This window comes from Canis lupus, chromosome 27 (genome assembly GCF_048164855.1).
Source record: "Canis lupus baileyi chromosome 27, mCanLup2.hap1, whole genome shotgun sequence".
NCBI classification, from domain to species: Eukaryota; Metazoa; Chordata; class Mammalia; order Carnivora; family Canidae; genus Canis; species Canis lupus.
The window spans coordinates 7,696,963-7,712,631 of NC_132864.1; the positions used below are offsets into that span (position 1 = coordinate 7,696,963).

The window sequence follows — 15,669 nt, forward strand, 5'->3', positions numbered from 1 at the left end:
CCCTTGGTGAGGGGACTCTTCAGGTCAGTGGCCGGTTTTTTAATAGGGTTGTTTATTATTGTTGAGTTTCAAGAATTCTTTGCATATTTTGCATAACAAAATCCTATATCAGAAGTGGCTTGTTGGGGCACTGGGTGGCTCAGTCAGTCAAGAGTCCGATTCTTGATTTTGGTTCAGGTCATGATCTCAGGGTCGTAGTCTCAGGGTTGTGAGATCAAGCCCCGAGTTAGGCTCCATGCTCCTGGGAGGTCTGTTTGGGATTCTCTCTCCCTCCCACCTGCCCCTCCCCCAACTCTCACAGGTGCACTTGTGCTCTTTCTCACCAACAAACAAGCAACAAACAAACATCTTTTTAAAAGGTGGCTTGTCTTCTCAATCACTTGACAATGTCCTAAACACAACAAAAGCTTAAGAAGTTAATCAGGTCCAGCTTATCAATTATTTCCTTCAGGGATCCTGTCTTTGGTGTCATGGCTGAAATAGTGTCACCCCGCCCAAGGTCACCTGGGTTTTCTCCTGCATTATCTTCTAGAAAGTTTTGCACTTCAGGTGTTGATCCATCTTGAGTTAATTCTGTGTCTAGATTCAGTTTGTTTTTCTGTGAGAATGTCCAGGTGTTCCAGCACAATTTGTTGAAAAAGTTGTCTTTGCTCCATTGTTTGCTTTTTTCCCTGCATCAGAGATCGGTTGACTCTGTATTTCTGTGGGTCTATTGTTGGGTTCTCTTCTGTTCTGTCAATGTGTGTGGCTATTCTTTCACCAATGCCACACTGTGTGGGTACTGGAGCGTCCTAGTAAGTCTTGAAGTTAAGTAGGCAGTCGTCCTCCTCCTCTTCCTTCTCTCTCCTCCTCCCCCTTGTTTCTTCCCTCCTCCTCCTCCCCTTTCTCTTTCTCTCCCTTATTCTTTTTCTTTTTCTCTCTTCCCCCTCCTCTTCCTCCCTCCCTTTCTCCCCCTTCCCCCTCCCTCCTTCCTCTCCTCCCTCCTCCTCTGTTCTTCCCCCTCCCCCTCCCCCTTTCTCCTCTCCCCTCCGCCTCTGTCCCACTAGGAATCCACCAATGGATTTTAGCACACCCCATTGCTATTGCCTTTCCCCTCTGCCTCTTGCCCACGAGATGCCATCTAGTGGCACAGGTAAGATGCCGCCAACCAAAGGACTGACAAGAGGGGAGAAGGAGAAGGGAAGAGAAGTGGAGGGGAGAGGGCCTCTCAAAGCTTCTAGTCTGAAGTAGTGCACGTGACTCCCTCCCACACTCAGTTGGCCAAAGCAAGGTCACTAGAGCAGCCAGAGCTGGGCAGGGTTGGGCTATAGAATCCGGTCCCAGGGAGGAGAAGCTGATCAGAACAGTAGGACCTGTCACAGTCCCTCTCCTAAAAGACTGTCCTAGATTGTCTCAGGGAATGACCTTTTGTCTCCCCTTCTGTTGAAGTTTAATTTACAAATCAGAGGTGCACAGCCCAGGAGATTTACACAAGGGCACATCAGGAGGCAAGGCTGCCCGCAGAACAGAGGACCCGCCGCCCTCTCGCTTAGGACCACCGTTCCTCCAAAACCCAGCAGGTGCGACCATGTCCACAGAAACAGCTGCTAAATGTCTGAGGTTAGAAGTGGGAAAGGGACTGTAGGAACGGGATGGTTCCAGAGCAGAAGGAGGCCCAGAATTGTGCCTGGGGCCGGTCAGCTCCAAGGACAAATAGAGCAGAACTCTGTTCCCTTTGCCCCCCTTCCTGGGGATTTTGGCTTTGTTTACGTTGCTTCCCGTCCCCCTTTATTCCCGAGCAGTCGGTCCACCAGAAAAATCTGTTAGAAACCGAAGGACATTAGAGGCGGTCACTGTTACCATGTGGGCATTTCTCAGCCCGGGGAGTAAACAGCCGAGAGTCCACTCGCATTAAAACTGAGCAAATGCTAGATACTCAGCGTCCTTTCCTGGGTGGATTTTGTGCTGTTCCTATGGAAATAGCAGCGTTCGCGCTAATGCCGCAACTTCCATGGTCGATGTGCCTTTGCCCCAGCTGTGGGCACTTGCACAAATGTCCCAACGCTCGCTCCTTCGGGGAGGGTTGTGCCTGGTGGAGGGAGTGTTGTTTTAAGGCAGGGGAACAGAAGGTTGGCTTCAGGCCCCTCTGCACTTGGTCTCTGGGGGAGCAGAGGTGCCTTCCACTGTGGCTTTGCATCTTTGCAGTGAATAGGAGGAACAAGCTTCTCAATGGCCTGCCTCCAGGGGAGTTCAGGGGCTGTCCCAGTTCTCCTTCAGCCAGCAAGAAAAGCTCTGAATTCCAGCGGACAGTGGTGAACTCAGACAGTGTGTGATCAGAGACTGGAAAGAAAAATCCAAACCAGACGCTGCCTGTTAGCAGAGGGAGCCTGCGAGATGCCTCTGAACGTCAATGTGCACTCTGTAGCCTCGAAAAGCAGAAACAGGCACCAGGGATGGAGCAGTGTGCAGTGACTGTCTGAGGATAGGGGGCCGCTGTGGGGCCTGTGCTGGGCAGTCCTGGCCTCCCCCAGCCCGTGTGGGTGGTGGAGGTCACCTGGGGGGAGGTGGTGGCTGTGCCAGTACTGGTGATTGTGACAGAGTGGGGTCCATCAGAGGGAAGCTGGGGTGCTTGGGAGCAATGTGTGAGATGCAGGGAGGAACGTGCTTGTCCCTGGCCTGTCTCTGGCCCCGCACATCACTCGGTGAGGGTGCTGTGCTGAGCGTGTTTGCAGCACATAGAGATCCACGTCTGTCCTGCAACATGCCAGCTGCCCCCTTTTCTGATGCTCAGCTGGAGCAACAGGGACAGGGCATGGCTGCAGAGCAAACTGTCCTTGTTGGGTACGGTGAGATGCCCTGTCCTCACGCTATAACTCAGGAGTTCTGGAGACCCAGAGAAGTAGCTGCACAGGGGTGACAGCTCCCGTAAAGGGACAGAGACGGGAGACGTGGTGTTAGGTGGGGGTGGGTTCCCGTCTCAGCCCCACTGCATTCAAAATGACTATTCCTTCTTTGGAAATTACAAAACTTGAACATGCTGCTTTCACCTTTCTCCTCAGAGGAGTGTGTGACAGGCTGCTCCTCAGGACCCGTCACCCCATCCAGAGGGAGTTGGTGGCATATCCAAGGGGGTAAACTGAGAGGCACTGGTGAGCCTGGGGACAAAACCCTAAACCCTGTGTCACCTTCGTCAGAGGCCACTGGAGGTGGGTCCCTGACAGGAGAGGGAATGCAGGGACGGCCCCGCACACAAAAGTCCGTGTCATACAGCACACAGATGGCAGTAAGGGGATCGTCTCAACTGGGCCAGAAGAAGCATTTCACCAAATGCAGCCTTCTTTCACGATGAAAACACTTAGGCTTAGAATGCGGGGAGACCTCCTCAACATGCTCAAGGGCATATTGAACCCACAGCTAACACCCTTGCAGGTGAGAGAGTGAGAACTTTCCTCCAGGATCAGGAGCACGAGACCTGCTGCAGCTCCTTCTTTTCCACGTACTATTGTGATCCCTGGCCAGAGCAATTAGACAAGAAAAAGAAATAATAGGCAGAGAACCCAGGGAGAAAGAACCAAGGTCCCCTGTGTTCACAACAACATGGTCTTGCATGTACAGAACTCTAAAAACTCCAACAAAGGAAACAGCCGTTAGCGCTGACAGATTCAGGAAGGTGGCAGGACACAAATCAACCTGCAAAAATCACTTGTGGTTCAATACACTGATGACAAGCCTTCCAAAAGGAAGTTAAGAAAACACTTCCTTTTCAAATGACACCAAAAAGAATAAGATATTTAGAAATAAATTTGACCAAGGAGACAGAAGATTTGTGCATGATAACTACACAGTGTTGCAGAAAGAGAATGAAGAAGGTGTTAATACATGGACAGATGTCCTGTGTTCACCGGCTGGCTGACTTGACATTGCCAAGACAGCACCACTCCCCAGAGTGGTCTGCAGGTTGCATGCCATCACTACCACAGTCCTAAAAAACGTTTTTTTGTAGAGATAGAAAAATACATTCTAGATTTCAGATGGAATTTCAAGTGACCGTAATAGCCAAAATAATTTTGACAAGGAAAAACAAAGTTGGAGGGCTCACAGATTTGATTTCAAAATATATTGCAAAAATGCAGCAACAGAAATAATGTCGTTCTGGCACAAAACAGAAGGATAGGCCAATGGAAGGGAAGAGAAAACCCAGAATTAAGCCCTCATCTACTTGGTCAAATGATTTCGAGTGAAGTTGCTAAGACCATTCAATGGGGGAAAAGACAGGTTGTGGTTTGTGTGCGTGTGCATGCGTGTGTGTGTGTGTGTGTGTGTGTTTTAATGAAGAGTGTTGGGGAAACTGGATATCCACATGTCCAGAAAAGAAGGACGCTGGACCCCTTTCATGACCCAAATCAATGAAAACTGGATCAAATATCTAAATGTAGGAGCTGAGCCTCTGCAACTCTTAGAAGGACACACAGGAGCAAAGATTCATGATGTTGCATTTGTCAGTGATTTATTGGCTATAACACTCAAAGCACAGGCAACTAGAAATCACAGATGATTTAGACTTCCACAAAATGAAAACTTTGGGGCATCAGAGGACTCATCAAGGGCATGAAAAGACAACCCACGGGACGGGAGAAAATATCTTCATATACCCGGTAAGGGATCAACACCCAGAATATATACAAACTCCTACAGCTTGGCAACAACAAAATGATCCAGTTAAAAAATGGGCAAAGACTCGGAATAGCCATGTCTTCAGAGAAGACACTCGATTGGCTAAGCGGCACGTGACACTCGACGTCCCTCCTCGTCAGGGGAACCACAGGACAGTCACCAGACACCACGGCTGTGAGGAGTGCTGTCATCAGAACCCAGAGCACGCGAGGCCGTGGAAGCTGTGCATCCACCACAGACACAGCAGGAAGCCACGGGAAGACTCGGGCAGGAAATACCGTGTGACCCCGTGGTTCCAGTCCAGGGCTTTGCCCCCAAGGACCTTAGAGCAAGGGGTTTACGAGGCACGTGTACTCTGTGTGCAAAGCGGCTGCGAGCTGGCCGTGACCCCGCTACGGACTCCCCAGCATCTGCCCGCCCTGGGGGACACCAGGGCCACGTGCGCCTGGGCCTGGGGGTGGGGGTGACCTGTGGTGCCCTCTGACTCCATGCCCGCTCACAGGGTCAGCTCTGCAGCGGGGTCCCTTCCCTGACTCCGTCTGTCCCTGGGGGGCTGGCCTCCCACCCCTGGACAGCAGCCAAGCCCCAGATCTTGAGATCTGCACTTTCCAAAATTAAATTCCTCTCTAGACTAGAGGCTTTTCACTCAAACAGCAATCTCTTGTAATTGCTCATTTTGGGATATGAACAAATACTTCCTTCACAAAAGCCTGTGGATATAATGTTAAGGGAAAAAAAATCTATTGCATTTCTGGGCTCCTTTTGCCAACGGCACTAAACCCCATTTCTTATTAGTTTTCTGCGAGCAGATTGATTGTTGTTTCCCTCTTTATTGCTGGTGTCAGTGGAACCAGGATAGTGTGAGGACAGGGATTCTGATTCTCCACCTCTGCGCCCTGTGGCTCTTCAACGTGGTGCCAGAGCGGGGAGCCTGGACCGGAGTCACGGACTCAGATTGGGGCGTCAGGGGACACGAGAGAGGCATCCAGGAGGGGCTGTGAGGACAGGAGCTTGCGTGCGCCCCCTTGGAGGGGCGGCCGATCGTTGCCAGGCGGACACAGTCCAGAGTCACCAAGACTCCAACTGTTGAGGAGCATCAGGTTGTCTGCACTCAGGTTGTGGGACCCAGGAAATTTAACAAATTCCCCTACCCCTGGACAAGCAGAGCAGGACTGACTCTATTTTGGGCTGCACCCGCCTTGTGCTGACCTGCTTATTACTTAGGGCACTGCCCCGCCCTAGTCAAAGACCAGGGCGCACCCCACCCGGAAATCCGGCTCAGTGATAGGCCAGTTCAAATGGATACTTTAAGGTAAAACGTAATTCAATCGGCCACCTGCAAGTGGACCAGCATGACTGCAACTTTCTGCGTATCCCATGGGCCACTGCCCCCTATAAAGTTGCTAAGCCTCTTAGTCTCAGGGTCCAAGTCCCTGCTCCGCTGTGTCGGGTACACTTGGACCCAAGCTCGAGCTTGTAAATAAACCCTCGTGTGTTTGCATTGGTGTCGGCTCCTTGGTGGTTTCTCAGATTCGCGATCTTGGGCACAACAAGGTGAGGCCTGGGGACGTCTAGGGGTGGCTCTTGTGCAGGACGGCCTCTCTGCCCTCCAGATCCAGGCTGCACCGCGTTCACCCCACGCCATGACCTGGGCACCCCCCCCACACACACACACCTCCTGCCTGGTGTTCAGGTTCCACCAGTGGGAGCTCCTAGGAGTGAGGGGTGGGTGGGGAGAGGCTGGGGTCCTTCCTGCTGGGAGCTGCTTGGGGAGGGGGGGCAGGAGCCGTGATGTCCCCTGGGCCCTTTCTCGGAGACCCTGCAGCACGTTGTCCCCTCCACGCCCTGCAGGCGTTGGGGACCAGAGCATGAGGTCACAGGGCACCACCTCTCACACATCATGGCCACGGCATGACCCTCTTGGCTGGTCTTTCCTGCAGGCTGAGGTCAGTGGAGGCAGGCAGGGTGCAGATGGTGAGGGTGGGGGTGTCAGGCCCAGGAATTCCTGGGAGAGGGGGACCCTGGGGATGGCGCTGGAGGTCTAGGAGAAGAAAGGTGGGCCTCCAGAGGACAGAAGAGGCTCCAGGCACGGCTCCTGGTTCCACTAACGTGGACGTGCAGCAGGACTGTGGCTTTGAGAGCTAGGCTCTTTCTCAGGGTGTCGAATTTTTCACGTTTGATGTCACTCATATATTTTGAAACAGATTGGGGCCACAATCCTCAGAGTTCTTATTTTCAGTTCACGTTATGCCCCAGCCCCGCCCCCGTGAATATGTGTCCACAGCATGTTCTATGACAGCTTTCACTGTGCGGATCCCTCCAGGAGAAAAGTCACCTGTCTTATGGATGCCTGGGTGTGTCGTCACCCCACTTCCCTTGGGCCTGCTGTCAGTGCCACCCCTGCGGGCATGTCCCAGGAGCCTGTCCCCTTGTGAGCCTGTTCATTGGTTGAAGGCTTTGACACGTGTCACCACGCCAGCCTGAAGTGTGCAATGACACTTCCCTGGCCCTGGCGGTCCCTGAGGAGACTGATTGCCTGGATCCTGTCAGTTGGATTACTACAGTTTTCTTCTTTAAACCAGATGACAAAGGTATCTTGCCTTTTCATTTGTGTGTCCAAGAACCAGCGATGTCGGGTTCTCCGCCAGCTATGTTGTTTACATGTCTTTTTATATCTTTTGTACACCCTGTTTACACAGGGGCCTCCCCCACTGACTTGAATACATTCTTAATATAGTAAGGATATGAACTTGCTATATTTTCTCCAAATACTTACCTTCAGCTCATTTACCTCAGCCCAAGCATTTGCTATGTGTATCTATCGCAACAGGGGTTTTCTCTAAGTGCCGTGGTATGTCTGCTCAGATGGAGATGTCCGCCTGCTTTCCATGGGTGCGGTCTGACCTAGGAGGACACCATTTTAAGCAGGTATTTCTGCCCTGACCCTTATGTTCCTCCTTCCCCAGTTGCATCTGCTTTGAATGTGGATGTCACTCTGCTATTGCAAGTGTGTCTACTGTGAGCAGGGGTAGCTCCTGATTCCCAGGTGTATTCCGTGACCTGGGTCATGACCCTGATTCCCAGGTCAGTCTTCGCAGACTGAGGAAGTCTCCTGCGGTGGTTCTCTCACAGCTTAGGTAAAGCTAAACTGCCCTGGGACGACTGTTTAATTCCCAAGTGTGTCTACCCTGACCTGAGATGTCTGCCTAATACCAAATGTTTGTGTTCACTGACTTAGAATGTCTTCCTAATTCCCAACATGTGCACTTTTACATGGAAGTGCATGCTGGTTCCGCAGTGTGTCTACAGTTACCAGTAATATTTCTCCGGTTCTCTGGCTTGAGTAGTCTTCCTTCGTCCCCTGGTATGCACCAGAGAAATCAATGAGAATTTGTTTCTACCTTAATTAGGGATGTCTCCCTAGGTCTCCAGGTGTGTCTCCCCTAAATTGGGATATCTCTCTAGTTTACAGGAGTGTGTAGCTTGACTATGGACATCTCCTTAATTTCATAGGCGGTGTACTCTGAAACTGGGTAACCCTGTAATCCCCCTCATATGTCTTTGGTGACCTGGAATGTTTCCTTATTTCCCCAGGAGTGTCTACCCTGACCTGAGAGTCTCCTTAATTCCCCAGGTGTGTCTACCCTGACCTGGAATATCTTAATAACTCAGATATGTCTTCATTACCGTGGATTTCTCACTAGTTCCTCAGGTATGTTTGTTTAATCTGACTTGGGTTTTCTCCCTTCTGCACATTTGTCTCCCAATTTTGGGATGTTTCCCCAATTTTACAGGAGTGTCTTGCTGACCTGGAATACTTCCCTAACTCCACAGATTTGATCACCTTAATTGTGGACACCTACTAATTCCTTATGATACTAAACAGGTATCTTCCTAGTTTGCTGGGGGTGACTCCTCTGAATTTCAATGTCACCTTAGATCTCCAGCTTTTATACATTGACCCGGGAGGTCACCCTAATTTCTAGGTGTATCTACTCTGAAATTAGAGATCTGTGGTATGCCCAGTTATGTCTACACTGACCAAGGGTGTCTATTTCCTCCAGTATGTCTATATTGACCTGATATTTCTACCTATCTCCCCACATGTTTCTACTCTGACCTTGATGTCTCCCCAGTTCATAGGTGGGTCTACCTTGGCCAGTGATGTGTCCCTCATTCCCAAGTGTGTCTACATTAACCAGTGATGTCTCCTAGGTGTATTTACTCTGGAATATCTCTGATTCCTGAGTGTGTTTGCACTGATTGGGGTAATGGTGTGATTCCCAGTGTGTCTACTGTGACCTGGCATGTCTTGCTGGCTTCCTCAGTGCCTCAACGTTGACCACTCATGTCTCCATAATTTTCAGTTATGTCCTGGCTGGTATCTCCCTAGTTACCAGGTTCATATCCTGATGTTTCTCTAATGACCCAGGAGTGTCTACTCTGGGGATGACTCCCTCCATCTGTACATCTCCATCTGTGTCTATATTGACCTGGGGTATCACCCCAATACCCAAGTGCGCCTTCTCTGACATGAGTATTCCTTCTAATTCCCCATCTGCATCTACAGATGTTTCTATACCAAACTGGTAGGTCTCCCTATATCCTCAGGTATGACTTTTGTGACCTAGGTTCTCTTCATAATTGCCTACAGTATCTATACTGACCTGGGAATTCTTCCTAATTTCTAAAGTATATCTAACAGACATGTGCTGTCTCTCTAATTCCCACCTGTGTGTCAGTAAACTTGATCATCTCCCTAATTCTCAGCCATTATCTATCCCTCATTTTCATTTGGGTCTATACTGACCCAGTTGTTGCCCTAATTCTCCCATGTGTGTACACTGTCATGGAATAGTTCACTAATCCCCAGCTGTATCTACTATGACCCGGGGGGTATCTCTAATTCTGTATGTCTGATCTCCAATGACCTGAGACATCTCATTGATTTCCTTAGCGTGTCCAATCTGACCTGACACGCCTTCCTTATAATTCAGGTTTGTCTCTGCTGATCTGAGTTGTCTCACCAATTCCACAACATAGTTGTGTTTAGCCTAATTTGGAATGTCTCCCCAGTTCCTCAGGTGTGTTACCATGGCCTGTGTTATCTCCATTCCTTAACATGTGTCCCCACCAATGTGGGATGTCTCTGCAAATGTCCAAGTATGTCTACTTTATTCAAGTTATTTCCCTAAGTCTTCATGGTTTCCTTCACCTATCTGCAATGTCTAATTCTACTAGCATCTGTGATGGACATGTCACTGCTTACACACATGTTTGTGCTAACCTGGGATGTCTCTCTAGTCACCCCATAGTAACTACCCTGACCAGGTAGGTCACTTTAGATCCCCAGCTGTGTGACCAGATGTGTGAATGTTTCCATGAGATCCCAGGTGCATCAATTCTGAACTTGGATATCTCTCTGATTCCCCAAGGTGTCTCTACCCTGACTTGGAATATCTCTCTGATTCTCCAAGTGTGCCTTAACTGACCTGGGATGGCTCCCCTGTTCCACAAGTATGTTGATCCAAACTTGGATGTATACCTAATTTCCCAGGTATGTCTACACTCACTCAAAAGTCTCACTACTCTCCAGTTGCATCATCCTGGACATTATAGGTCTCCCTAATTTCCAGATTGTGTCTATTCTGACCTAGGAGCTATGAATATTTCCCCAGGTTATTCTCCTCTAACTAGGAATGTCTCACTTGATCTGGAATGCCTCCTTAAGCCTTATTGTTTCTATCATGATCTTTGAATTATAATCCCTAGGTATATCTTCTCTGATGAGGGATGTCACTCTAAACTCCCCAGGTACAACTATTCTGAGATGGATGGTTTCCCTAATTCACAAACTGTGTCTACTCTTTTCTGGCATGTCTCCTTCTTTTCCCATATGCTTCTACTCTCACCTCATAGGTCTAAGTCCCCAGGTATGTCTACACTGACCAGGGATGTCTCCCTATTTCCTAGGCAGGTCTACACTGACTCGGGATGCCCCCCTCATTCCTTGAGTTTTCCTACACTGGATTGGTATATCTCTCTACTTTCCAAGATATTTCTACACTATGTAGGATGTCTTCCTAATTTCCATGTGTGTCTACTGAGACCTATCTCCATACTTTCCTAGCTGTACCTGCCTTGACCTTAGATATCTCCTTAGTTTCACAGGTGTGCAGTCTAATTCTGTGGGTGTGTATGCTATCAAAAGAAAATTCAGTGAGTTTTACTTGAGATTAATATTTTATTGGGTGGGAAAACAAGCATTTTGGGAACAGAGAAACATTCGAACTGAAAATGGCTAAAAAATTCTGCTGTTACAGCTCAGTTTATAAAGCATGAGTGTGTTAAGTACTCATTTTCCATTGGGATTGATAATTAGTAACTCACATTCTTTTCATGACATCAGCTTGCTTGATTATGGCTGATCAGCTTTCTACATGTGAACATGATGTTACAGAATCCAAGCTAAAGTTTTGTTTTAACTTGGACTTCACATTTTTAGAATCAGGACAGTTTTAAGATCTGGTTAGGTAAGTAGGAGTCACCACATATCCAAATGGTGGTCACTATTTCATTTTTTCTGCCCTCCCCACCTTTTGATCACTGTCTCAATAGAAGTGAGAGTGGTCAACTATTGAGCATTGATTGCTCTTGGTTATCACATGATCCTCCTTCTGTGGACATCTGAGGGTCATGAATGAGAGTCTGATAATTCTTATGCATGAAGTTTTGTTGTTCAGTTACCATGGAATGGAGGTGGTTTAATTAGTCCATGGCTACTGAAAAGCACTGAAGACCCTTAAAAAAATACAACCCAGAGGGATATCATTAATATGATTAGGAGAATAACATCAAGTCTTTGAAAAATACCCCAAAGCTAATGTACCCATTTATTTTTTTAGTTGGTTAAATCAGATCTGGTTTTTACTTTTACAAGCCATTCTTCATTTTTCATAATGTATAATTGGGTTTCAATTTTTGTGTTATTTATATAAGGAAAACACATATTAGACTTTATTCTCTGAATAAGAATGACATTGATAAGATAAGGCAATTGCCTGACATTATTGCATTGATACTTACTGTAATTGTAGACATTCTGCAATAGAAAAGGTCACTTCTAAGGAGTTTTGGTTTTGGGGGTCTCCGAACCCCCCCCCACCTGTATCTAACTTGTAAAGGTAGATATACCAGGGGAGCAAGGTCCACCTCCCAGGTAAGAGGAGTAACACTGGGATTTAGAGAGAATTCTAGGTCAGGGCAGACATGTGTTACAGAAAACTCACCTTGGGAAATATGGAGACATCCCCATTAAGTGTACACAAGCCTGTAGAATTGGAATGATGCTCTAGGGTATCATAGAGACATTCCAGGCAAGTGTGTATGTACCTGAGTTATTAGGGAGACACCATATGTGTATAACCTGAACCTAGGTAAGTAGGGAGGCATCCTTGACCAGGGTAGACAAAACTGGGGACCTAGGGGCACTTCCCAGGTCTGTGTAGAAATACTTGAGGAATCAAGATTATATCCTAGATCATGGTAGCTTCCCCTGGGGAAACAGCATCACATGTTAGAGTAGACATACCTGCAGTATTGGGGAGACATCCCCAGTCAGAGTAGAACTACCTGGGGAAGCAGTGTCATTCCAGGTCATATTATACTCTGCATGAAACATCCTGGTCCTGTTAGACAATCCAGAGTGACAAGGGAGACGTCAGGGTGGGTGTTACTGATGATGAAAGAGAACAATGCACCAGGTCAGTATAGACACACGGATTTGAGAGAGACATCCCAGATCAGCACTGACCTACCCGGGGAACTAGAGAAACATCCAAATCTGATTAGACACACAGGGAATTAGACATCGCAGGTCAGTGTAGATACACTTAGAAAATTAAGAACATATTCTGGGTCATAATAGACATAACCTGGGGTTTTATAAAGTTATCTTTGTTCAGTGTAGACACTTCTACATAATTAGATATCCCAGCTATGAACAGACACACCTTAGTAGTTAAGAAGACATCTGAGATTAAGGCGGGCACACTTGGGGAACAGTGAGATAAACCATGTCGATGTAATACCTGGACTATTAGGTAGACACAGCAGGTTAAGTGCAGACATCAGGGGGAATTAGGGGACCATTCAAGGCTAGTGTAGACATAAATAGGGTATTAGGCATTCTGAGCATCATGGCAGTGTAAGACATCTCTGCTTTTTGTCTCCTTTTTAAACAACTAATCAGGCATCCATCCATGAATAAAAGTGCCTCTGAGACACAGCCCCAAATGCCAAAGGATCCAGGAATAGTGTCACCCAACTATGCATCCATTAGTAGGCAACAGCCCTCCATAGAGACTGCACACCCAGCCAGAGCCCTGAGGGGGCCTGCTTAAACCATCTTGCTACTATCAAAGAAACCTCAAGAGTGCTGATTTGGACAGACATCCACAGACAAGGGAGGCCTTATGGGAGTCCAATATGCCCCAAGTGGAGGTCCTTGGAGTCTGGATACACTGGAAATGATAAAAAGAACTTTGCTAATGCCACCCCTCCTCAAAAGTGACACTATGTGGGGGCTCAACTAGAAGGCAGCAAACTCTCCTGCTGGAAGGGGAACTAGGAGTACCTGGCTTCCTCAGCCATGTGGGATGCTGCAGGAGAAATCCATTCCCTCTGGCAGCACCCAGAGTACTGAGGCAGGTTATCCATGACTCCAGGAAAGAGATCAGGAAACAGGTGGATGAGAAGATCAAAGGGTATTGAAGGGACACTGTCCTGATGATAGGATAACAACCGGAAGTTCACTCATGAGCTTCTGGAAGAACCTCCACCTGAGGATCCCCAGCCATCTAAGAGTATTGAACCCATACATCCCCAGTGCTGTGGCTGGCTCCCTGGGGCAACCCTTCTGGGAAACAGGAGAGGTGAGTTCCACAGACCAGAGAAGACATACAAGCTCGAGAATTCTTCCCCAAGAAGGGGCAGAAGCATGGAGCAAATGTATCCACAAAGGGACAGAGAACATCCAGATCTAACAGTATATCCCACCTGAAGGCAATTTGCAAAGACTAAGGTGGTGTTCACCACTCCACATATCAGAGCAGCAACATAAAACTACAAGGAACATGAAGAATCAAGGAACATGTCATCACCAAAAGGTAACAATAATCTAACAATAATCCTCCAATAACCAAACATAAAGGCTAAAGTTTGTGATCTAGCTGATAAGGAGACCAAAGAAAACATACAAAGGATTTTTTTTTCAGAAACAATAAAGAGAAAAAAAGAAACAAATTCTGGGATTAAAGAATTCCATGAATGGGATGAAAAACGCATCCACAGCAGAGTGGATAAAATAGAAGATAGAATAAGTGAGCTACAGGATAGGAACTTTGAAAGAGCATTACAAAAGCATAGACTATCTATGGGACTCCATCAAAAATACATATATCAGAAAAATTACAGTTCCAGAAGGAGAAGCATGAAGGGCATCTGGGTGGCTGTTAGTTAAGTGGCTGTCTTTGGCTCTGGTCGGGATCCTAGAGCCCTGCATCAGGCTCTCTGCTTAGCAAGGATCCTGCTTCTTCCTCTCCCTCTGCCATTCCCCTTGCTTGTGCTCTGTGTCAAATAAATAAATAAAATCTTAAGCTCTATGCTTTTTTTTAATCTAAGAAATAATGGCTGAAACTTCCCAAACCTGGAGAGAAACTTGGACATCCAAGTTCAGGAAGCTGACAGACCATTGTGTCTCAATGCCAAAAGGTTTTCCCCAAGATACATTCATTATAATAAAACTGTCAAAAATCACATAGAGATAATCCTAAAAGTACCCAGAGAAGAAAATATTATAACTGCCAAAGGAACCTTCACTGGATGATCAGTAGATTGCTCAGCAGAAATCCTACAGGCCAAGAGAGAGTGGGATGACAAGTGTTGTAAGAAAAAAAATTGCCAGCCAAAAATACTCTCTCTGGTAAGGTTATCCTTCAGAAATGAAGAAGTAGACTTTTCCAGACAAAAGCTGAGCTAGTTTGTCACACTAGACCCTCCTTATGAGAAAGCCGAGAAGTCTTCTTTCAGCTGAAGTGAAAGGATACTAATCGTGACATGAGAACGTATGAGTAAGGTTACAATGGAATATTAACCACTTAGCTATAATATAAAGGTCAATGTGAGTATTAAAATAATTATAGCTATTATAATTAATTAAAGACTATACAATTTATTTATTTTTTTTTTTTAATTTATGATAGTCACAGAGAGAGAGAGAGAGAGAGAGGCAGAGACACAGGCAGAGGGAGAAGCAGGCTCCATGCACCGGGAGCCCGATGTGGGATTCGATCCCGGGTCTCCAGGATCGCGCCCTGGGCCAAAGGCAGGCGCTAAACCGCTGCGCCACCCAGGGATCCCAAGACTATACAATTTAAAAGAAAAACAGTGTTATCAAAAATATAAAAGGGGTAACAAGTGAGAATTTTGTAAGTGAAGTTTCTATCAGCTTAAAATTATTTCATCTATGAGACATCTCATGTTAGCCTCATGGTAACCACAAAGCAAATATCTAAAGTAGAGGCACAAAAGATAAAAGGGAAACAGAGCCCAGCCCCACAGAAAAGCGAGTTACAATAACAGGCAGAAACAGAGGGTGAAAGAATGGAAATACAAAACAATTAGGTGATGGCTTACTATTGCCACTTTGTTATCAGTAATCACATTAAATATAAATGGACTAAATTCATTAAATTAAAACACAAAGAGTAGCTGAATGGATTTTTTAAAAAATATTATTTATTTATTTATTCAAGAGAGACACACACAGAGAGAGTGGCAGAGACACAATCAGAGGAAGAAGCAGGCTCCATGCAGGGATCCTGATGTAGGACTCGATCCTGGGACTCCAGGATCACACCCTGGGCCGAAGGAAGGCACTAAAACCACTGAGCCACCCAAGGATCCCCTGAATGGATTTTTTAAAAAGACCCAACAGGAATGCCTGGATAGCTCAGC

General features: G+C 47.0%; 1 long non-coding RNA gene across 3 annotated transcripts in view; it reads left to right on the forward strand.

The window, feature by feature from the left end:
- Positions 1-14,887, forward strand: part of LOC140619145 (uncharacterized) — a 44,111-nt gene extending 29,224 nt beyond the window's left edge. Inside the window, exons 1-5 of one of the 3 annotated variants that reach the window (XR_012019080.1) lie at positions 6,698-7,244; positions 7,484-7,581; positions 8,248-8,365; positions 10,089-10,210; positions 12,905-14,887. This is a non-coding gene — a long non-coding RNA (uncharacterized lncRNA). Of the gene's footprint in view, positions 1-6,697; positions 7,245-7,483; positions 7,582-8,247; positions 8,366-10,088; positions 10,211-12,904 lie in introns of those variants that run through there. The other 2 variants (XR_012019078.1, XR_012019079.1) reach the window with 2 other exon arrangements.
- The last annotated feature ends 782 nt before the right edge of the window (positions 14,888-15,669 follow it).